Source organism: Aethalodelphis obliquidens, unplaced genomic scaffold, assembly GCF_003676395.1.
Source record: "Aethalodelphis obliquidens isolate GAN/ISIS:26980383/991018 unplaced genomic scaffold, ASM367639v1 scaffold5, whole genome shotgun sequence".
Classification (NCBI taxonomy): Eukaryota; Metazoa; Chordata; class Mammalia; order Artiodactyla; family Delphinidae; genus Aethalodelphis; species Aethalodelphis obliquidens.
In genome coordinates, this window is record NW_020837949.1 from 61,237,186 (window position 1) to 61,261,469 (window position 24,284).

The window sequence follows — 24,284 nt, forward strand, 5'->3', positions numbered from 1 at the left end:
TTTTTTTTTTTTTTTTTTTTTTTTTGTGGTACGCGGGCCTCTCATTGCTGTGGCCTCTCCCGCTGCGGAGCACAGGCTCCGGACACGCAGGATCAGTAGCCGTGGCTCGCGGGCCCAGCCGCTCTGTGGCATGTGGGATCCTCCCGGAGCAGGGCACGAATCCGTGTCCCCTGCATCGGCAGGCGGACTCTCAACCACTGCGCCACCAGGGAAGCCCGAAAGCCATTTCTTTTAATAAACTTTAGACTAAGTATTTTTATCATCTCGGTTTTGAAAGTTTTAAAATTATTTAATATTTAATAAATAGCACATCAGTCTACATTGTGTGGTTTTTGAGCCTTATAGTTTTAGGAATTATTTTCCTACAGAAATTAATGACTAGTAACTGTATTAGAAAATACAGGCATAACTCGTTTTACTGTGCTTTTGCTTTACTATGCTTCTCAGATATTGTGTTTTTTTACAAATTGAAGGTTTTTGGCAATCTTGCATGGAGCAAGTCTATCGGCGTCTTTCTTCCAACAGCATTTGCTCACTTTATGTCTCTCTGTCACATTCTGGCAATTCTTTAAATATTTCAAACTTTTTCATTATTATTATATTTGTTATGGTGATCCGTCATCAGTGATCTTTGTTGTTACTATTGTAAAAAGATTATGACTTGCTGAAGGCTCAGATGATGATTAGCATTTTTTAGCAATAAAGTATTTTTAATTAAGGTATGTATATTGTTTTTTTAGGATGTAATGCCATTGAACACTATAACAGAATACAGTAATAGTATAAACATAAATTTTATATGCACTGGGAAACCAAAAATTTGTGTGACTCTTTATTGCGATATTTGCTTTATTGTGGTGGTTTGGAACCGAACCTGCAGTATCTCCAAGGTATGCTGGTATAAGTAATTTTTGAAGAAAAGCTTGCACAGTTCCTGGAAATAATTTATAAAGTATTAACACATGGCTAAGGAAATATATGTTAAAGGATTTTTTTTCTGTTTAAAGCCAAAACTGAAATTCTTGAGAGAGAAAGAGAAAATCTCCTGTTTGTCACACCTTCTCTATTTGTGGATCAGAGCTTTTGACTTGAAAAGTTTTCCTTCCATGTCAGAAAAAGATCTGAAAGCATCTTAATTTATAATTTCTGAATTCTTGACCATATCTTTATAGCAGTAGTCGATTAGCATTATGAACAATACTAAAAGTATAAGAGATGGTTATTGGCCTTAAAGAACTTACAGCATAGTTAGGAAGATAAGATGTAAATGTAAGAAAATTGGTAATAGAAGATAGAGTATTATTAGGTGTTAGATGAATGGAGCATTTAAATGTAAGGGAATTCAATGGAATGGGAACATTTTTGGCTTTGTGGGTTAGGGAAATAGAAGGATTAGAGTTTCATGTCTGAAGAATGAGGAAAAGGGGAGAAAATTTTGGACATGATCTATGAGAATCTTCTCCAGTTTTGTAATTTTCTCAGGCAAGCTTGAAACCATAAAATTAGCTTCTTTATCATGAATCCTGTCAATTTTGTCTGTTTAATATTTTATGTCACCCACTCCCAGTCTTTTGCTTTCCATTCTTTGTGAGGGAAAGGAGCAGTTTGATATGGTAGGCAGTGGGATTCTCAAGTAGAAAGAACTAGCAAAACTTAGAGATGTGGGCCTGCACACTTAGAAATGGTCACAGATAATTCAAAACTATCTTTCTGGAGGAGTTGGACTCACAAGTGTGACAGAGTGTAGGTACAGAGTATAAAGAAAGAAGGTCAAGAGATCAAGGACTTAGTTTTTAGAAATGCACACAAGGGAAGGATAAAAAATTAATGTATTCACCTGGTAGCAACAAGAAGAGAAAGGAGTTTAACATTTACTGACTGTTGTACCATGTACTTTGTGTTTTTATATCCTGTGTTTCATTTAATTCTCACAAGAACATTATAAAATTACACGATGGAGAAGCAGAAGCTCAGGGAAGTTAAGTGACTTAGTATCATAAACCTAGGAATTGTTGGAGCCAGGTTTCTAATACAGGTTAATTTGTCAGCCAATCTGAACTTCAATTTTATGGTACTTTTAGGATAAATGGAATAGTGTGTGTGCATGTGTGTGTATCACCTAGTAGAGTAATTGACACCATTCTTAAAAATGGTAGCTATTCTTTTTAGGTTAAAAAGAAACCCTACCTTTTATTGAATATATGCTTTATGCTGACACTCTCCAAAAATATTATCTTATTCATTCTTCACCAAAACTCTAACAAGAGGAGACAGAAAAAGAGCAAAAGCTAAGAGAAGAAATAGTCGAGCCTTAGAAACCAAAGGAAAAGTTGTTTTAAGAAAGGAAAAATTATTAACAGTATCAGGTGCTACCGAGAGGTCATGGAAAATAGGGACTAGATTTAGGGATTAGGGGCATATTGTCTTGGAGAGTGAAATATTGATAATATGTTAGAGAAGGAAGCTCAGATATTTGGGAGTTAAGAAGAGAGTGATATGGTGATAGAAGATAAGGGCGCTGGGTAGGTTTCTTAACCACATCTGTTTCTTTATCTGCACAATGGGGTTAATGAAACCTAACTCATGATAATGTTGTATGACTAAATAGGGTAATATTTGAAAGTGAATATGGCAATACACATGTTAGGTTATTAGTAGTAGATACAGACAGGCCCATTTGTAACATCTGCAGGATCTGGAGCAAATATAAATGTAGACCTACATACCATATACATACTAAGTTAAATTAACAAACTGTTACATAAAATTCCCCCAAAAGCCTGAAGTCCAGGGTAGGGGCTTCTCTTGCCTGGGTCTGCTTGTAGATCGTCTATTTGAGAAACCTGACATTGATAGGAAGGCCAAATATAGGCCTCATTTTACATATGATATACTGAGGCTTAGAGAAGTTTAACTTGTACATGGTTATATAGCTAAATAAATATGAAGAGATCTGAATCCAGATTTGGCTGATTCCAAAGGTTTTGTGTTTTCTCCAGTTCCTCACTGCCTCTCATAGTAATCACTAAAGTGTATAGCACTTGACCTAATGCTTGCCTTACAAGCCTAAGAAATGGTCTTGCCCCGAAGCATTATTAGTTTAATTGACGGTATAAGATATGAACATATGTAATGGTTGTTATTGTCATGTCCTCCTTGATTAATTCTTTAATTGCCATACCTCCTTGATTAATTCTTTAACTCTTGGGGAAGGAAGTAGATATTTTTATTTATTCAGTGGAAATTAGTAAACAGAAAGTGATACAGTCATTGTGCTACAGATATTAAATACCTAGGCTGTCTGGCTTTAGTGGAGGGAATCTCTAGTATTTTATACCTTTCATATTTCCATATTTCAGCTACCTTTATTATTGAGGGTTAGAAATAAAATTCTTGTTGTTTAATGTATTTATACATTGGGCCTTTTTAAAAGAAGTAGCATAGTGTTGTGGGAAAGACTATGGACTTTAGAGACAGATCTTGTGTTCAAATCAAAGCCCAATGTGAGGGAACTTCCTGGGACAATGGAATTGTATATCTTGATAGAGATTTTGGTTACATGGGTGGATGTATTTATTAGAACTTACACAAGTATACACTTGTGCATTCTAATATATAACTTCTAAAATATAGAATATAAATATTGAAATCTAAGATGTTTAGAGGTGAAGGATACTGCTGTCTGCAACTTACCTTGAAATGAATAAAAAATAAGATCAATAGACGATAGATAGATGAATATATATGTGATGAAGCCAATGTAGAAAAATGTTAAATATAGATTCTAAATGTTGGCTTTCCGAGTATGCACTGAGAAGTTTTTTCAACTCTTCTATCTGTTTGAAATTTTAAAATAAAATGTTGGGGGGAAAATCATGGCCCATTTCATTAACTGCAATGTGTCTCACACTTCAGTTTCCTTTTTTACAAATTACAGTTAATAATACCCAGGTTGCACATACACATATTTATCCTGAGGACTAAAAGAGACAGCTTCACATTTTTGAGGCCAATGGGGAGATGGATTATTGCCAGTTTATTAGACTAATCTGTGTAGCTTAATAGAAAACTAAAAACCATTTGTAGAATTTGATGTTACTTTATTACATTAACCCTGCTGATACAACCTTTTTAAACAAGTTTATTACCGACACTTAAAATTGAACTTGTAGTTAAGGTTACTATAATCAGACAGTAGCATTTCCTCAGTTTTCACCCCACAGTCCAAAGTATGAATCTTCATCTATGGACAGATATGAAATCTACATGTGAATGTGTTTTTAAATGATAAAGTAACATATACTCTTTGTAAAGTGGTCAAACAATAAAAGTAATATAGAGTAATAATCAGAGGTGTTTCCTCTGACTTTGCAGGTATAGTAATGATTAGAGCTGTTAACAAATATTCTCATCCTCTCTCCTTGACATATGATAAGATTATACTTCTCTGCCCACTTGAAGTTAAGTGTGGCCATGAGACTTGCTTTGGGAAGAAGCTTTAAAGAGCTGGTGCACCAAAACTAGACAAGTAACACCACAAGAGAGAAAATTACAGGCCAGTATCCCTGATGAACATCAATGTAAAAATCCTCAGTATAATATTAGCAAATCAAATTCAACAGTACATTAAAAGGATCATACACCATGATCAAGTGGGATTTATTCCAGGGATGCAAGGATGGTCCAACATCTGCAAATCAGTCATTATGGTACACTACATTAACAAGATGAAGGATAAAAATTATACAATCATCTCAATAGATGCAGAAAAAGCATTTGACAAAATTCAACATCTCTCAACAAAGTGTGTATAAAGAGAACATACCTCAACATAATATAGGCCATATATGATAAGACCACAGCTAACATCATACTCAGTGATGAAAAATTGAAAGCTTTTCCTCTAAGATCAGGAACAAGACAGGGATGCCGAGTCTCGCCACTTTTATTTGACATAGTATTGGAAGTCTCACCCAGAGCAATTAGGGAAGAAAAATAAAGGCATCCAAATTGGAAAGGAAGAATTAAAACTGTCACTATTTGCAAATGATAATATACTATATACAGAAAACCCTAAAGACTCCACCAGAAAACTGTTAGAATTAATAAATGAATTTGGTAAATTTGCAGGATACAAAATCAAGATACAGAAATCTGTTGCATTTCTATACACTAATATCAAACTATCAGAGAAATTAAGAAAACAATTCATTTACAGTTGCATCAAAAATAATAAAATATTTAGGAATAAATTTAACCAAGAAGGTGAAAGACCTGTATGCTGAAAACTATAAGACACTGGTGAAATAAATTAAAGAAACAAATAAGTGGAAAGATATTTCATGCTCATGGATTGGAAGTATTAATATTGTTAAAATGTCCATACTATTCAAAGCAATCTACAGATTCAGTGCAATCCCTATCAAAATTCCAATGGCATTTTCACAGAACTCACACAATTCTGAAATTTGTATGGAACCACAGAAGACCCATAGCCAAAGCAATCTTGAGAAAGAACAAAGCTGGAGGCATCTTACTCCTGATCTGAAATTATGTTACAAAGCTGTAGTGATCAAAACCATATAGGCGTAAAAGCAGACACATAGATCAATGGAACAGAATAGACAGCCAAGAAATAAACCCACGTATATATGGTCAATTAATTTATGACAAAGAAGCCAAGAATATACAATGGGAAAAGGATAGTCTCTTCAGTAAATGGTGTTGGGAAAACTGGACAACCACACGCAAAAGAATGAAACTGAGCCACTGTCTTACACCATACACAAAAATTAACTCAAAACGGATTAAGGATGTTCAACATATGCAAATCATTGTGATAACACCACAGCAACAAGAGAGAAGACAGAAATCATGTTCATCTCAATGGGTGCCAAAAAAGCATTTGATAAAATTCAACATTCATTCATGGTAAAAAAAAAAAAAACTCACCAAAGAGGGTATAGGGGGAATATATCTCAACATAATAAAAGCTATTTATGACAAACCCACAGCCAATAAAATACTCAACAGTGAAAAGCTGAAAGCCTCCCCTCTAAAATCTGGCACAAGACAAGGATGCCCACTGCCACCACTTCTATTCAATGCAGTATTGGAAGTCCTGGCCACACCAGTCAGACAAGAAAAAGAAATAAAAGGTATCCAAATTGGAAGGGAAGAGGTAAAATTGTCATTATATGCAAATGACATGATACTTTATGTAGAAAACCCTAAAGACTCCACACAAAAACTATTAGAACTGATAAACCAAATAAGCAGGGTAGCAGGGTACAAGATTAACATACAGAAATCCGTTGCATTCCTTTACATTAACAGTGAAATATCAGAATGGGAAAGTAAAAGAAAAATCCCATTTAAGATCGCGTCCAAAAAAGAAAAAAAATACCTAGGAATAAACCTGACCAAGGAGGTGAAAGACTTATGTGCTGAGAACTATAAAACATTGATTAAGGAAACCGAAAGTGATTCAAAGAAATGGAAAGGTATCCCAGGCTCTTGGATTGGAAGAATTAATATCATTAAAATGTCCATACTACCCAGAGCAATCTACAGATTTAATGTGATCCCTGTCATATTACCCATGACATTTTTCACAGAATTATAACAAATAATACTAAAATTTATATGGAACCACAAAGGACCCAGAACTGCAAAAGCAATCCTGAGGAAAAAGAACAAAGGTGTAGGCATAACCCTCCCAGACTTCACACAATACTGCAGTGCTACAGTAATCAAAAAAGTTTGGTACTGGCACACAAACAGGCATATGAATCAATAGAGAGCAGAATAGAGAGCCCAGAAATAAACCCACACACCTACGGTCAATTATATCTTTGACAAAGGAGGCAAGAATATACAATGGAGAAAAGACAGTCTCTTCAGCAAGTAGTGTTGGGAAACTTGGACAGCCACATGTAAATCAATGAAGTTAGAACACTCCCTCACACCATACACAGAAATAAATTTGAAATGGCTTAAAAACTTAAATATAAGATGTGACACCATAAAACTCCTAAAAGAGAATATAGGCAAAACATTCTCTGACATAAATCATACCAATGTTTTCTTAGGTCAGTCTCTCTCAAGGCAAAAGGAATAAAAGCAAAAATAAACAAATGGGACCTAATGAAACTTAAAAGCTTTGCACAGCAAAAGAAACAATAAAGAAAATGAAAAAAAACAACCTATGGAATGGGAGAAAATATTTGCAAATGATGTGACCAACAGAGGCTTAATTTCCAAAATATACAGACACTCATACAACTCAATAACAAAAACCAAACAACCCAATCAAAAAATGGGCAGAAGACCTAAATAGACATTTCTCCAAAGAAGACATACAGATGGCCAACAGGCACATGAAAGGATGCTCAACATGCCTAATTATTAGAGAAATGCAAATCAAAATTATGATGAGGTATCACCTCACACCAGTCAGAATGGCCATCATCAAAAAGTCTACCAATAATAAATGCTGGAGAGGGTGTGGAGAAAAGGGAACCCTCCTACACTGTTGGTGGGAATGTAAATTGGTACAGCCATTATGGAGAATAGTATGGAGGTTCCTTAAAAAACTAAAAATAGAGCTACCATATGATCCAGCAATCCCACTCCTGGGTATATATCCAGAAAAGACAAAAACTCTAATTTGAAAAGGTACATGTATCCCAATGTTCATAGCAGCACTATTTACAATAGTCAAGACATGGAAGCAACCTAAGTGTACATCAACAGATGAATGGACGAAGAAGATGTGGTATATATTATATAATGGAATATTACTTAGCCATAAGGAAGAATGAAATATTGCCATTTGCAGCAACATGGATATACGTAGAAATTATCATACTAAGTAAAGTAAGCCTGACAGTGAAAGACAAATATTATGATATCACTTATGTGGCATCTAAAGAATGATACAAATGAACTTATTTACAAAACAGAAACGACTCAAAGACACTGAAAGCAAACTTATGATTACAAAAGAGGAAAGGGGGGAGGGATAAATTAGGAGTTTGGGATTAGCAGATACAAACTACTATATATATATATATATATATATATATAAAATAGATAAACAACAAAGTCTTACTGTATAGCACAGGGAACTATATTCAATCTTGTAATAACCTATAATGGAAAAGAATCTGAAAAAGAATATATATATATATATATATATGTATTTATGAATCACTTTGCTGTACACCTGAAAATAATGCAATATTATAAATCAACTATACTTCTGTTTTAAAAAAACAATGTAAGACCCATTTTTCAAAAGCATGGCTTGGCGTTTTTTCCCTCTATGTATTAGATTCAACATCAACCAACTAGTTCAAGAAAATAAAGGATCCAATAATTGGTGATACTCCAAAAAGGCAAAAAAAAAAAAAAAAAGGACTTGAATGTAAGATCTGAAGCCATTGAAATCCTAAAAGAAAACATAGGCGGTAAGACTCCTTGACATGAGTCTGGGTGATGATTTTTTGGTTTGAACCTTAAAGCAAAGACAACAGAAAAAATAAACAGGTGGAACTACATCAAACTAAAAAGCTTCTGCACATGAAAGGAAACCATTGACAAAATGCAAGGTAACCTACTAAATGTGAAAAAAATACTTGCAGATTATATATCCTATAAGGGGTTTATATACAAGATACATAAAGAACTCATAGAACTCAACAGCAAAAAAAAAAAAAAAAAAAATCTAATTAAAAAGCAGGCAGACGATCTGAATAGACATTCTTCCAAAGATGTACAGATGGCTAACAGACACATGAAAATGTGTTCAACATCACCAATCATCAGGGAAATGCAAATCACAACCACAATGAGCTATCACCTCATACCTGTAGAAAGGCTATTATCAAAAGCACAAGAGGTAAAACGTATTGGTGAGGATATGCACTGTTTGTGGGAATGTAAATTGGTGCAGCTACTACAGAAAACAGTATGGCGGTTCCTCAAAAAGTTAAAAATAGAACTACCATATGATTTAGCAGTTCCACTTCTGAGCATCTATCCAAAAGAAATGAAAACAGTAGCTCAAAAAGATATACATACCCTCATGTTCCTTGTGGAATTTAAAATAACCAAGATAGGGGTACAACCTAAGTGTCCACTGATGCATGAATGGATAAAAAAATGAATAGATAAAAAATATTATTCAACCATAAAAAAGGAGGAAATCTTGCCATCTGTGACAACATGGATGGACCTTGAGGGTATTATGCTAAGTGAAATGTCAGATTAAAAATATGGTATTATACATGTGGAATCTAAAACAAAACAACAAACCCACCGTCTCATAGATGCAGAGAACAGATTGGTGGTTTCTAGGGATGGAGGGGGGTTGAGAGTAGTTGAAATGGGTGAAGGGAGTCAAAAAGTACAAACTTCCAGTACTAAAGTCATGGGGATGTAATGTACAGCATGGCACCTATACTTGATAATGTTGTATTGCATATTCAAAAGTTGCTAAGAAAGAAACTCTTAAAAGTTCTCATCACAAGGAAAAAACTTTCTATAAGTATGTATGGTGACAGATGTTCACTAGACTTACTGTAGTGATCATTTAGCAGTATATACAAATAGTGAATTATGTTGTACACCCAAAACTAATATAATGTTGTACGTCAGTTATACCTCAATTTAAAAAAAGGTAGTGTGTTCACTCTGACAATGGTAGCATCAAGCATACGTGCATATTTTACCAATTGTTTTTCTTTTTCTTTTAAATGAAGAGTGATTCATTATGTTTGAAATGCCATTTCATCTTTGAAATGAAGGTTGTTTTGACTCATAACCTATAATTTGGTGAGTTTTTTAATAGATTACTTAATAATTGGTCATAATTTCTGGAATGAATACTATTCATTTATGGAGTTCTTTTTTAAAATATACAGTGGCAGTTGAAGTGTTTAAAATTTATTATATTTGTTTCAATATTCAGAAATGAGGTCTGAAATTTTTTCTTTCTCATAATGTAATCCTTAGATTTCTGTGTTATATTGCTTCATAAAAAGATTTTGCAAGATTTCCTTCCTCTGCTCTGGCATGGTGTAAATATCATCTCTATTATCTGTTACTTCGGTCTGAAAGAATTTTCCCTATGAAGCTGACTAGTATGACTTTGGATTATAGCTCTTTAGTAAATCTGTTTATTCCATGGCTCTTGGTCTTTTTTGATTTCTACTTCTTTTGTTTAGTTTTTTGTTTCCTAGAATATAATCCACTTCATCCAAATTTTCAAGTGTATTTTCATAGAGTTTCACAAAGTACTCTTCTATAATTCTTTTAATTTTTTGTATATCTGCAGTTGTTTTTCTATTCTCGTTTTTATTTATTTATTTTAGGCTATGTTGGGTCTTCGCTGCTGCACACGGGTTTTCTCTAGTTGTGGCGAGTGGGGGCTACTCTTCGTTGCGGTTCTCATTGTGGTGGCTTCTTTTGTTGTGGAGCACGGGCTCTAGGCACGCGGGCTTCATTAGTTGTGGCACACAGGCTTAGTAGTTGTGGCTCACGGGCTCTAGAGCGCAGGCTCAGTAGTGTGGCACACAGGCTTAGCTGTTCCATGGCATGTGGGATCTTCCCAGACCAGTGCTTGAACCTATGTCCCCTGCATTGGCAGGAGGATTCTTAACCACTGTGCCACCAGGGAAGCCCTCTATTCTTATTTTTAATATTGTATATTTGTGTTTGAGTGATTAAATTTATTAGGTTATATACTATATTAAAATTTTTTAAGGTGTTGAATTAATTTTACTGTGTTTTTTTTTCCTAGTTCACTGCCCTCTGACTTTGCTCTGTCTTTGCCTTTCTTCTGCCTTCCTGGCATGTGTATTGTTCTTTTTCTGGATTCTGAAGATGAATGCTTAATTTTGTATTTGTGATATTTACTGTTTAGTAAGTGTTTTATGCCAAGATTTATCTTCTGAGCTTAGCTTTGGCTAGTATATGTTTCCATTATTTGTATTTTCAAGATATTCAATTTCAGTTTTGATATCCTGTTTAGCATATGAGAGTATTTTGTTTTGTTTTTAACTTCTAAATGGTTAAAGTTTCTTTTCCTAGTAAAGCTTTAATTTCTAGTTTTATTGCATTATAGCATAGACTAATAGGTTTTTGGAAACTTCATTGAAGTTTTCGTTGTAGCCTTTGATTTGTTGTTTTCTTAATTCTCTGTATTTGAAAATGAGGTACAGTCTTTACTTTCAGATAAAGAATACATTACGTATTAATTCAGCCTTATTCACTATATTATTCAGTTTCCATATAGGTCACTTTATTTATGTCTGTCTGTTCTATCATGAGCTCGATGTTCTTGAGTTAAAACTTCTGTTGATTTCTGTTTCCAGTGGTCGTTTGCCTTACATTTTGATGATAATACAGATGTTTTAAAGATGTATGTTCATTATGTCTGTCTTTCTTTTTTTTTTTTTTTTGGGTACGCAGCCCTCTCACTGTTGTGGCCTCTCCCGTTGCGGAGCACAGGCTCCGGACGCGCAGGCTCAGCGGCCATGGCCCACGGGCCCAGCCGCTCCGCGGCATGTGGGATCTTCCCAGACCAGGGCACGAACCCGTGTCCCCTGCATCGGCAGGTGGACTCTCAACCACTGCACCACCAGGGAAGCCCCATTCTGTCTTTCTAATGGTTGATATTGTTTATTGTTACAGAATGCTTAATGTCTTGATTAATATTATTTTCCCTGAACCGAACCTTTTCATGATATAAATATTGTAAACTCTCTTTTCTTTTCATTGGCCAAGAGCTCTGGTTTTGAATCAGATGGCTTGGTTTTGAATCTTGGCTCCAGCATTTTTTAGCTTTGTAATTTTGAGCAAACTACCTCTTTGCCTCAGTTTCCTCATTTGTTAATGCGATATTATACCTCATAGAATTGTTGTAAGGGTTAAATTGAGGTAATGCATTTGAAATGCTAAGAATAATGACTGAAACATTGTCAATAAGTAATTACTATTAATTATTTACATTTACTAGCAGAGGGTTAAAGATAGGTGGACATCTGGGTATTGGCCATGGCACTCTTAATTCACAGCTGAGAAGGGGAACTTCAAATAGAAATTTCTTCCTTCTTTCTTCCCACCTGTTTCCCATGGTTTTTACTTCTTAGTGTTTTTGTCTTTCTGTTCTGATAAATCTTGCTTATTGCTGGAAATAATTAGCTTTGAGCCATTTATATGTATTTTGAGTCATCTGCCATACTTCTCCTTGTTAGGGAAAAATGACATGGTAAACCTGACAGTTTTTTAAAAATGTCTGATGGCCAGTTGAGGTGAGAGTAGCTTTTACTCTATATGAGTCCTTCCACTTTGACTGCTTGTCTATCCCCCTCATTCATCTTCTCTGAAAAGTTGGTATCAGAGAAAGATTTCAGAACTTTTCATTTACCTTTTTTATTTTTTGAAGGGTAAGAAATGGAATGGTAGTATTTTTAAATGAAATTCTGTACACTTCTGCTTTCTTTTCTCCAGATGATATTCTTCTTTGATATTTTATTGTTTTTAATTAATTTTCAAATTTTACAGTATGAAACATTTAAACATGCCAAAAAGTACATAAAGTAACCTTTTAATTTTCTTCATTTCATTAAGTTTGAGTGTATGGAGTTTTGTGATCCTATCTCTATGCCAGCATTTTTCCCTAGAAATCTTTTTTATATTTAAGAAACAGATCTGGTATAAGTACTTAGCGTTTGACTTTAGCCAACATTCGATAAAATTAACAACTCCAAACTAAAATATATAAATTCTTTGCTATTTAAATACTCTATTCTTTCCTTCCCTTCATGAAAGGAGCTTGGTTGGGGAGGACTTTCATCAAAGGAGTAAATGGTATATCTCAAATTAGTAATAGGTATAAGAAAGAACTTTCAGTTTTACCACTCTGATCAGAAACTCATTTCCTGACCAAAAGTCATTCTTGATACAGCTGTTTGGGTTTCCTGTGCCCTTGTTGAAGAGCTTGCTGTTAAAGTTTAAGAAGTGGTAGTTGCTGGAACAATTTTGGACGGTGGTGGGAAGCTTTTCTTGAAATGAAAGCAAGTCTAAAGATTTGGCCATCTTGGCCTCCTAGATTGCATTCCAGGGACCTAAATTGTTATTTTTATGGAGCTGGTCTCCAACTGGCTCTTGAGTAAGTTTATAAAGATTCTATCTTGTACAGGATCGCCTTTACTTTTTTTTTTCCAGCCATTAGCTAATTAAAAGACAGGACTGTATAATTCTAGAGTTGAACAATCCACATGATAGTAGTCACGTTCCTAGTTCAGGGAGTAATATTTTTGGTTGCCAGAGGAATATACTCAGCTGTACTGATGAAAAATTTAAATCCATAGCTAAAATATTTACTGTTTTACTCATCAGTTTCAAATACTGTCTTTAAAACTAGCAGAAACTCAAAATTCTACGTATTAATTTTTAATAGTTAATGTATTGATTTAAATCAAAAGTAGAAGGTAAATAGCAAAGAGCCTTCCCCATACTCCTGTTGCCCATATACCCAGTTTTCTTCCCATTACCAGAAATATTTTACAGGTAACAAAAACAGCCTGTTTTCCTTTATCTCCTCCCTCACCTTTACCCCTAAACTAGCTCTAGGTAAAGTTGTGAAATAGGTTGTATTTATTTGGAACAACCCTCTCACTCTATCTTCTTGAACTTTGTTGTCTGGTACATTGGTTCTCAACCTTTTATATCTTAAAATCCATCAATTTTCTATCAAAAATCCTGTGATAATAATAAACAGCATTTATTTAGAAAGACATTTATTAGAGACATTAAGCTTTAAGAGTCAGAATCAGATCATAGTTAAGGATGGGTGCAGTATGAGAAAGCGGTATGCCTTTCAAGTTGTCAATAACTTGGTATAAATTTTTTAATAAATGATTGGCATAGAATACATCATATTGGTAGGAAACATTAGTATAAACCAAGTGAAAACAGCTTTTTTGTGCTGTTGACATTCTTAAAGCTTTTGGGAGATAACACTAGTACCTATTAAAATGAGGATCACATAGTAAGCTTCTAGCACAGTAAATAGGACATAGTAGATGTTGAAAAATGTTACCTGCTTTGTATTGGAGTCTATAGTATTTTACTGTCAGCAGGCTTAAATATAATAATACTGAATTGAGTGGACAGTATTACTGGTATCAATAATTGATTATGCAATTATGAACATTAAATCTGGATTGGTAAGAAATGGCATAGAAATGATGCAACTAACTCCAGGGCATGAGAGGGCTCTGAAACACGGTTAAACAATTTCTGGTGGGTCAGGGTTCATTCAGTCAGAAGTAGCTATTGTTTTCCACTGTACATTCTTACAAGTAAGAAATGGTACTTTAGATTTATAGGTCCATGTATGGGACAGTGGACTTATATTGCTACAGAAACTCCCACTCCCTTTCTCGTTACTTAGGTATCCCATTGATGATATTTATGCTATCATCAGTTGAACACTACTGGTTTTTATGACTTCGGAATGGTATGGAAACATTTTTGGTAGATATCTAGTAGTCACCTATGTTGCTGATTTTCTGTCAGGTGTGAGAGATTAAAGAAACATTAAAAGCTATTAAGAAACAATAAAAAGTAATTTATTGGATAATACTGAGGCAGCTATAATCCAGTGCAATTGTTAAATGTATTTTTTTAAAGTGTTTGGAAATATCACTTTTGAAAAAGTAAAATTGCTCTCATTTTTTTTTACTAGTGGAATCAGTTTTCTGAAACACAGTCACCAAAGCAAATTGTAATTTTAAAAATTATAGCACAAAATAATGAATATGTTTTAATGCTCTCTAAAAACTGAAAATTAGATCTCATCATTTGGTTTTAAATTTATCCACAATAATAGTGAGAGAACTTGTCAGAATGGGTATTATTAAGTGTAAATACTGAATAATAAATTGAAATATTGTTTATACTTTTAATTCCTCATAGTACCATCTCCTTTTGGTTAAAGCAGAAACTGTCAAGAGTCAATTTAATAACTGTTTCTGTAAGAAGCCAGAGAATAGTATTTCTGATATACAGTTTATTTTATGTTACATTAGTTCCTTTGTTAAATGTTCTCACAATGACTTGAGAAACCTGACGAGGTAGATTATTAATGTACAGTGCCTCCTACTCTTTTCTGTTATATTACTCGACTAGTGCTGCTGTGTGATTTGAAACTTGGCAAGAAAAGCATGACAGAAAATACCAATTATTTTTAGAAAATACAAACAATGCTTGGGACTTTCAGGTTCAGCAATACATGGCTTTTTTTAAATTGAAAAATGAGATTGATTTGTAATTTCCTCTTTGACATAAATATTTTTAATAACAGTTTTATTGAGATATAACTTATATAGCATACAGTTCATCTATTTAGAATGTAGAATTCATGGTTCTTAATATAATTGTGCAACCAATGCCATAATCAATTTTAGAATATTTCTGTTTTTACGAAAAGAAACCATTAGCAGTCACTCACTATTTCCCCCCAGTCTTCTTTTCCTCAGCCATAGGCACCCAGTCAGTAGTCTACTGTCTGCCGCTCTACATTTGCATTTTCTGAACATTTCATATCAATGGACTCATACAATTTGTAGCCTTTGGTTTCTGCCTTTTTCATTTAGTATAGTATTTTTAAGTTTCATCCATGTGGTAGCATGGTATCAGTACTTCATTCCTTTGTAATGCCAAATAATATTTCATGGTATGGACATACTACAGTTTATTTGTACATTCATGAGTTGGTGAATTTCTATGAACCTTTGCACACAAGTTTTTGTGTTTACATATGTTTTCATTTCTCTGGGAATTGCTGGATCATATGGTAGCTCTCTGTTTAACTTTTTCAGGAAAACATTTTTATAGATATTTTTTCCTCCATAGAATTAAAGTACAACATGAAAGACATATCCAAACTGAATTATAATTTCCTGTCAATATTCTCATCAATAACTTTCCACTAATATTTCTAGGTGTTGGATATTTCAGTTACCTTCAGTTTTCAGTTATTCTAAACACTTAAATATTTCAGCTTTTCTAAAGTCTCCAATTCCATTCCCATAGCCAGTGATAAACTACATACAGGCACTTGCAGTTGTGAGAGAACCCAAACCCCTAGTCAAAGGAAACGCTGACTAGGGAAAAATATTTTATGTGATGTATACTAACATCTTAACTTACATGTAACCTGTCTTCCAAGACAGATTTGAGGTTTGCATCTAAAGTTAGAATTTTTGTAATTCTATGTTGGGCTTTCTCAGAGTAGATATACATCCCCACTTACTGATTCTATTACATAGCTATCTTTCTCATTTTTTTTAAATCCTGCTTCTAAATTTGAAACAGGAGTCACTGCAGAAGATTTGGAAAATACCAAAAATCTCAAAATAAGTTGCTTATAATTCTAATATCCAGACAGCCATTTTTAACATTTTGATGCATATCCTCTTATATTTTGATTATTTGCATTTAAAAAATAAAAATTTAAAAACTACAGACCATTTTAAAAAGAGTTCAGATGATACTGCAGGTAGTAAATATGATTTTATTATTTATTTTGTATGATTTTAATAAATCATAACATTTACTCATGCCATTAAGTATTCCTAAACATGACTTTAAGTCTTTTTTTAAATCTTGATTTTTCTCAGCTGGAAAAAAAAAAGGATTTACTGTAGAATTATCTAGAATTCTTACCACCATTTATATTTTGAAGTATCTCTTTAAAGTCTTTTTCTCTTTGTGTGTACTTGCTTACTAAAGTGGGATTACAGTCTATGTAGTGTGGTTTTTTGTATTATAAGAATGTGCCACAACTTTTCTGTTCTCTATTGACAGACATTTATTTCCAGTGCTTCTCTTGGTGTACATCTATCTTAGGTTAATTCTTAGAAATAGATTTACTATGAATATTCTTAAGATTTGGGGCACATTTATGATTGCTTTTTCTCAAATTAGCATTTCTTATAGAGTAAGGCAAATACTTTTATCATGTCTAGCACAGATTCAATAGTTGATTTCTGTGGTATTTCTTATTTTTAAAAATTGCAGTCCAGAGATTTACCACCAACACCCTCCCTCCCCCTCACCTTGAGATCTGGAAACAGAAATATAGCTTCTTAACTCTTCTGAATAAGCTCCCTCATTAATAATCTAGAAAATCACAAACCATTACTTCATAGACTTCCATTCAATTGTGTGTTGAACACTTTTGAGGCCTAAATAGACATGGATTTTATAAATTTTACTTAAATATTCAGGCATATCTTAGTCCTTGCTGGAGACTACTGTTTAATGTTCCTTGGTAAAGAGAAACTTCTCTCTAGCAATATAACTTTCTACATGGCTCCAAACAACATTTACATTAGTTTATGTTAATTTCCAAAGATGTAATTATATGAAAATTGATATTATATTTGTAAATGGTTATTAGCCTATAAGAAAAATGGTGAGTATATGGTCAGCTTCTTAGAACACAGATTGCTGGGCTTTATCTAAGAATTCCAGATTTGGTAATTCTGCTATTGAGCCTGAGAATTTGCATTTCTAACTTGTTCTCAGTTGATGCTGATGCTGCTCCTCCAGGGACTGCACTTTGAAAGTGATCTAACAAAATGATCACATAAGTTAGTATATAGCTGGAGCATGATGAAAAACTTTGAGTGTGTAACTGCTATCACTGAATTCCTAAAGCTTTTTTCAGCGGAACTCTTCCTTTTCTTTACTCCTTGTTAACTAGTGAAGAGGCTATTTATATCTGGTTATAAAACTATATATACTTATATACTGTTACCAGAAAAGCAAAGCATAATATTAGAATCACAGGGAGTTCCCTGGCAGTCCAGTGGTTAAGACTTTGCCTTACAATGCAGGGGGTGTTGGTTTGATCCCTGGTCGGGGAGCTAAGATCCCACATGCCTCAGGGCCAAAAAACCAAAACATAAAACAGGAGCAATACTGTAACAAATTCAATAAAGACTTTAAAAAAAAAATGGTCCACATCAAAGTCTTAAAAAAAAAAAAAAGAATCCCAGTTTTTTGTGCTCCTTTTTAATCAGGATAGTCTTTTCAAGATGATCTTTTAAGTTAAAAGTTTTTAAAAAGTTAAAAAAAATTTATTAGTCAAAAGAAAATCAAATTTCTAAAAGACATAGTTGTAAACTCTAAAAGACATAGTTGTAAACAGTGAAGGGTTTGTCATTATCTATTTTTAAAACGTTTCTGTAACTTAAAATCAGACTCTAATCTTAATTATTAATTTAATGATCACTGATTTTTCAAGTAATTCTGTTTCATTTCTTGCCAGCTTTATCAGTACCTTAATATTAAGGATCATCTATGTAAGTACAGTAAAATAATTAGCAGTCAGTAATCATATTTCCGTAATAGATTATAAACTATAATAAATTTCAAGGCTAAGGGTGAACCATACAAAAAACAGATTTTAAAGCTTTACATAGGATTTAAGTAAGTTTTATAAAAGATTAAGAGAATTTTGTGACATGATTAGTTTTTTTGTTTTGTGGGTTTTTTTGGAACTGACTCTAGGCTCTTGCATGTTGAAAAAGAATATTTTCTTGCTGGGGGTTAGTTTGACCTGTTCTGAAATTGATAAAGCAGGAAAGCATATTTGCCCTTGCTAGTCTGTGAATAAAGATATAAATAACAAAAGCACCCATTGTTCACATCTGATAAAGGATGTAAAATATGTAAACAAAATATGCAAACAACTCTTAAAATTCAACTATAAGAAAACAAACAACCTGATTAAAAAATGGGCCAAAGACTTCCTAACAGGCACCTCACTAAAGACGATATACGCATAGCAAACAAGCATATGAAAAGATATTCCACGTTATATGTCATCAGGGAAATGCCAGTTAAAACGAGATACCTCTATACATCTGTTAGAATGGCCAAAATCCAGTACACTGGCAATACCAGATGCTGACCAGAATGCAGAGCAACAGGAACTGTTGTATGTTGCTGGTGGGAATAGGAAGTGGTACTGCCACTTTGGAAGACGGTTTGGCAGTTTCTTACAAAACTAAACATACTCTTACCTTACAGTCCAGCATTCATGTTCCTTGGTACTTACCCAAAGGAGTTGAAAACTTATGTTCACACAAAACCCTGCATACAAATATGTATAGCAGCTTTATTCATAATTGCCAAACTTGCAAGCAAGCAAGATGTCCCTCAGTAGGTGAATGGATGAATAAAGTGTGGTACATCCAGACAGCAGTATATTATTCAGCACTAAGAAGACATGGAGGGACCTTAAATATATATTACTAAGTGAAAGAAGGGACTCTGAAAAGGCAACCTACTGTATGGTTCCAACTACCTGACATTCTGGAAAAGGCAAAACTATGGAAAGAGTAAAAAGATCAGTGCTTGTCAGGGGTTTGGAGATGGTGAGGAATGAATAAGCAGAGCACAGACAATTTTTATGTCAGTGAAAATACTATGTATGGTACACAGAATGCACAACACCAAGAGTGAACCCTAATGTAAACTATGGACTCCGGTGATAATGATGTGTAGTGTAGGTTCATCAGTTGTAACAAACGTACCACTCTGGTGGGGGATGGCTGTGCATGTGTCGGGGTGAGGGGTATATGGAAAATCTCTGTAATGTCCTCTCAGTTTGGCTATGAACCAAAAACTGCTCTATTTAAAAATAGTCGTAAAAACAAGTGTGTAGTCCTGTGCAGTAGGACTGTTTTCTGTTTATATCACTCAGAGAAGAAGCATTCATCACCAGGCAACCAGAGCTAGGAGGATGGGCCTGGGGGTTGGAGAAGAAGCTTCATGGGCTGGACTTTGGATGAATCTGAGAGGTGAAAATTAAAAAATGGCTTCTTCCACCTGTAGGTATCATTTTCATATAGAGGGGACTTTTTTTAGCCAAACACCTTTTTGTCAGCAGTCTTAGAGATAGACTTTGGTTCTGCATTACTCAAGTGTATGAAAGGTTCATTTTCTATTCCCTGGTAGTTTAAATGGAGGCAGCTAAAAAGGGAGAATCCCGCTAAGTATGGTGGCCGAAGAGTAAGATATTTTATATAATACCAATTACTGAATATTATACTTCTTTCCAAGCTGTCTGTGGAGGATGTTAATACACATAAAATGAGTGTTCTGGGATCATATCAGTAAGAAAAAGTAAAGCAGGTTTTTAAAAAAGTATCTATGTATTTGTATATTTGAGTTTTGAAATGCTAATTGCATTGTACATTGAGTAAAGGAGTACAGAATGTAATATTTTCCAAATTTATTTGACCATGGAATTCTTTTTCATATATTTTTTACTAATACCCAGGAACAGTGTTATAAGTAGCACCACTCATAAAATTCTGCTCTAGATTAATGGACGGAATAACAGGCCAGTTGGAAGGAATCACTTGCTGATATGAAAGCAAAGAACTTTTGCTACTTTGTGGTGGTGTTTTCCTAATTTAAATGGTAAAACATTTCTCAAATACTCAGATTTAACAAACTGGATACAAATTAATTCATCCTCTGTGACTTCACAAGCTTGAGCATTAAATAGATTTGAAGACCAAGTAGCCATCTTTGGTATTGCTTTGACTAAAATAATTTGTTTAAAATCAATGATTAGATCAACCTCTTAGATTGCCTCATCCACCAGAGGGCAGACAGCAGAAGCAATAAGAACTACAATCCTGCAGCCTGTGGAACAAAAACCACATTCACAGCAAGATAGACAAGATGAAAAGGCAGAGGGCTATGTACCAGATGAGGGAACAAGATAAAACCCCAGGAAAACAACAAAATGAAGTGGAGATAGGCAACCTTCCAGAAAAAGAATTCAGAATAATGGTAGTGAAGATGATCCAGGACCTCGGAAACACAATGGAGGCAAAGATCCAGAAGATGCAAGAAATGTTTAACAAAGACCTAGGAGAATTAAAGAACAAACAACAGATGAACAATACAATAACTGAAATGAAAACTACACTAGAAGGAGTCAATAGCAGAATAACTGAGGCAGAAGAATGGATAAGTGACCTGGAATACAGAATGGTGGAACTCACTACTGCGGAACAGAATAAGAAAAAAGAATGAAAAGATAAGAAAAAAGAATGAAAAGAAATGAAGGCAACCAAAGAGAGCTCTGGGACAACATTAAACGCAACAACATTTGCATTATATGGGTCCCAGAAGGAGAAGAGAGAGAGAAAGGACCAGAGAAAATATTTGAAGACATTATAGTCGAAAATATCCCTAACATGGGAAAGGAAATAGCCACCCAAGGCCAGGAAGCGCAGAGAGTCCCATACAGGATAAACACAAGGAGAAACATGCACACACACATAGTAATCAAATGCACAAAAATTAAAGACAAACAAAAATTATTGAAAGCAGCAAGGGAAAAATGACAATTAATATACAAGGGAACTCCCATAAGGTTAACAGCTGATTTCTAAGCAGAAACTCTACAAACCAGAAGGGAGTGGCATGATATATTAAAAGTGATGACAGGGAAGAACCTACAACCAAGATTACTCTGACCAGCAAGGATCTCATTCAGATTCGATGGAGATATCAAAAGCTTTACAGACAAGCAAAAGGAAAGAGAATTCAGCACCACCAAACCAGCTCTACAACAAATGCTAAAGAAACTTCTCTAAGTGGGAAACACAAGAGAAGAAAAGGATCTACAAAAACAAACCCAAAACAATTAAGAAAATGGTCATAGGAACATACATATTGATAATTACCTTAAACGTGAATGGATTAAATGCTCCAACCAAAACACACAGGCTTGCTGAATGGATACAAAAAGAAGACCCATCTATATGCTGTCTACAAGAGACCCACTTCAGACCTAGGGAAACACACAGACTGAAAGTGAGGGGATGGAAAAAGATATTCCATGCAAATGAAATCAAAAGAAACCTGGAGTAGCTATACTCCTATCAGATAAAATAGACTTTAAAATAAAGAATGTTACAAGAGACAAGGAAAGACACTACATAATGATAAAGGGATCAATCCAAAAGGCGATATAACAATTATAAATATATATGCACCCAGCACAGAAGCACCTCAATACATAAGGCAACTGCTAAGAGCTATAAAAGAGGAAATCGACAGTATCATAATAATAGTGGGGCACTTTAACACTTCACTTACACAAATGGACAGATCATCCAAAATGAAGCTAAATAAGGAAACAGAAGCTTTAAACGACACAGTAGACCAGATAGATTTAATTGATATTTATAGGACATTCCATCCAAAAACAGCAGATTACACTTTCCTCTCAAGTGTGCACGGAACATTCTCCAGGATAGATCACATCTTGGGTCACAAATCAAGCCTCAGTAAATTTAAGAAAACTGAAATCATATCAAGCATCTTTTCTGACCACAATGCTATGAGATTAGAAATGAATTACAAGGAAAAAAAATACGTAAAAAAGACAAACACATGGAGGCTAAACAATACTTTATTAAATAACCAGAGATCAATGAAGAAATCAAGGAGGAAATCAAAAAATACCTAGAGACAAATGACAATGAAAACACGATGATCCAAAATTTATGGGATGCAGCAAACGCAGTTCTAAGAGGGAAGTTTATAGCTATACAAGCCTACCTCAAGAAACAAGAAAAATCTCAACAATCTAACCTTACACCTAAAGGAACTAGAGAAAGGAGAACAAACAAAACCCAAAGTTAGCAGAAGGAAAGAAATCATAAACATCAGAGCAGAAATAAATGAAATAGAAACAAAGAAAAGAATAGCAAAGATCAATAAAACTAAAAGCTGGTTCTTTGAGAAGATAAACAAAATTGATAAACCATTAGCCAGAATCATCAAGAAAAAGAGGGAGAGGACTCAAATCAATAAAATTAGAAATGAAAAAGGAGATGTTACAACAGACACCACAGAAATACAAAGCATCCTAAGAGACTACTACAAGCAACTCTATGCCAATAAAATGGACAACCTGGAAGAAATGGACAAATTCTTAGAAAGATATAACCTTCCAAGACTGAACCAGGAAGAAACAGAAAATATGAACAGGCTAATAACAAGTAATGACATTGAAACTGTGATTAAAACTCTTCCAACAAACAAAAGTCCAGGACCAGATGGCTTCACAGGTGAATTCTATCTAACATTTAGAGAAGAGCTAACACCCATCCTTCTCAAACTCTTCCAAAAAATTGCAGAGGAAGGAACACTCCCAAACTCATTCTGTGAGGCCACCATCACCCTGACACCAAAACCAGACAAAGATAACTACAAAAAAAGAAAATTACAGACCAATATCACTGATGAATATAGATGCAAAAATACTTAACAAAATACTAGGAAACAGAATCCAACAACATATTAAAAGGCTCATACACCATGATCAAGTGGGAGTTATTCCAGGGATGCAAGGTTTCTTCAATATACACAAATCAATGTGATACACGATATTAACAAATTGAAGAATAAAAACCATATGATCATCTCAATAGATGCAGAAAAAGCCTTTGACAAAATTCAACACCCATTTATGATAAAAACTCTCCAGAAAGTGGGCATAGAGGGAACCTACCTCAACATAATAAAGGCCATGTACGACAAACCCACAGCAAACATCATTCTCAATGGTGAAAAACTGAAAGCATTTCCTCTAAGATCAGGAATGAGACAAGGATGTCCACTCTCACCACTGGTATTCAACATAGTTTTGGAAGTCCTAGCCACGGCAATCAGAGAAGAAAAAGAAAAGGAATACAAATTGGAAAAGAAGAAGTAAACCTGTCACTGTTTGTAGATGACATGATACTATACACAGAGAATCCTAAAAATGCCACCTGGAAACTGCTAGAGCTAATCAATGAATTTGGTGAAGTTGCAGGATACAAAATTAATGCACAGAAATCTTTTGCATTCCTATACACTAATGATGAAAAATCTGAAAGAGAAATTATTGAAACACTCCCATTTACCACTGCAACAAAAAGAATAAAATACCTAGGAATAAACCTACCTAAAGAAACAAAAGACCTTATGCAGAAAATTATAAGACACTGATGAAAAATTAAAGATGATACCAACAGATGGAGAGATATACCATGTTCTTTGATTGGAAGAATCAATATTGTGAATATGACTATACTACCCAAAGCAATCTACAGATTCAATGCAATCCCTATCAAATTACCAATGGCATTTTTTACAGAACTAGAACAAATCATCTTAAAATTTGT

At 34.2% G+C, this 24,284-nt stretch overlaps 1 protein-coding gene across 2 annotated transcripts in view; it reads left to right on the plus strand.

The window, feature by feature from the left end:
* The window catches only part of GLCCI1 (glucocorticoid induced 1), a 119,353-nt gene that overhangs the window by 34,798 nt on the left and 60,271 nt on the right, over positions 1-24,284 (plus strand). The window lies entirely within an intron of this gene.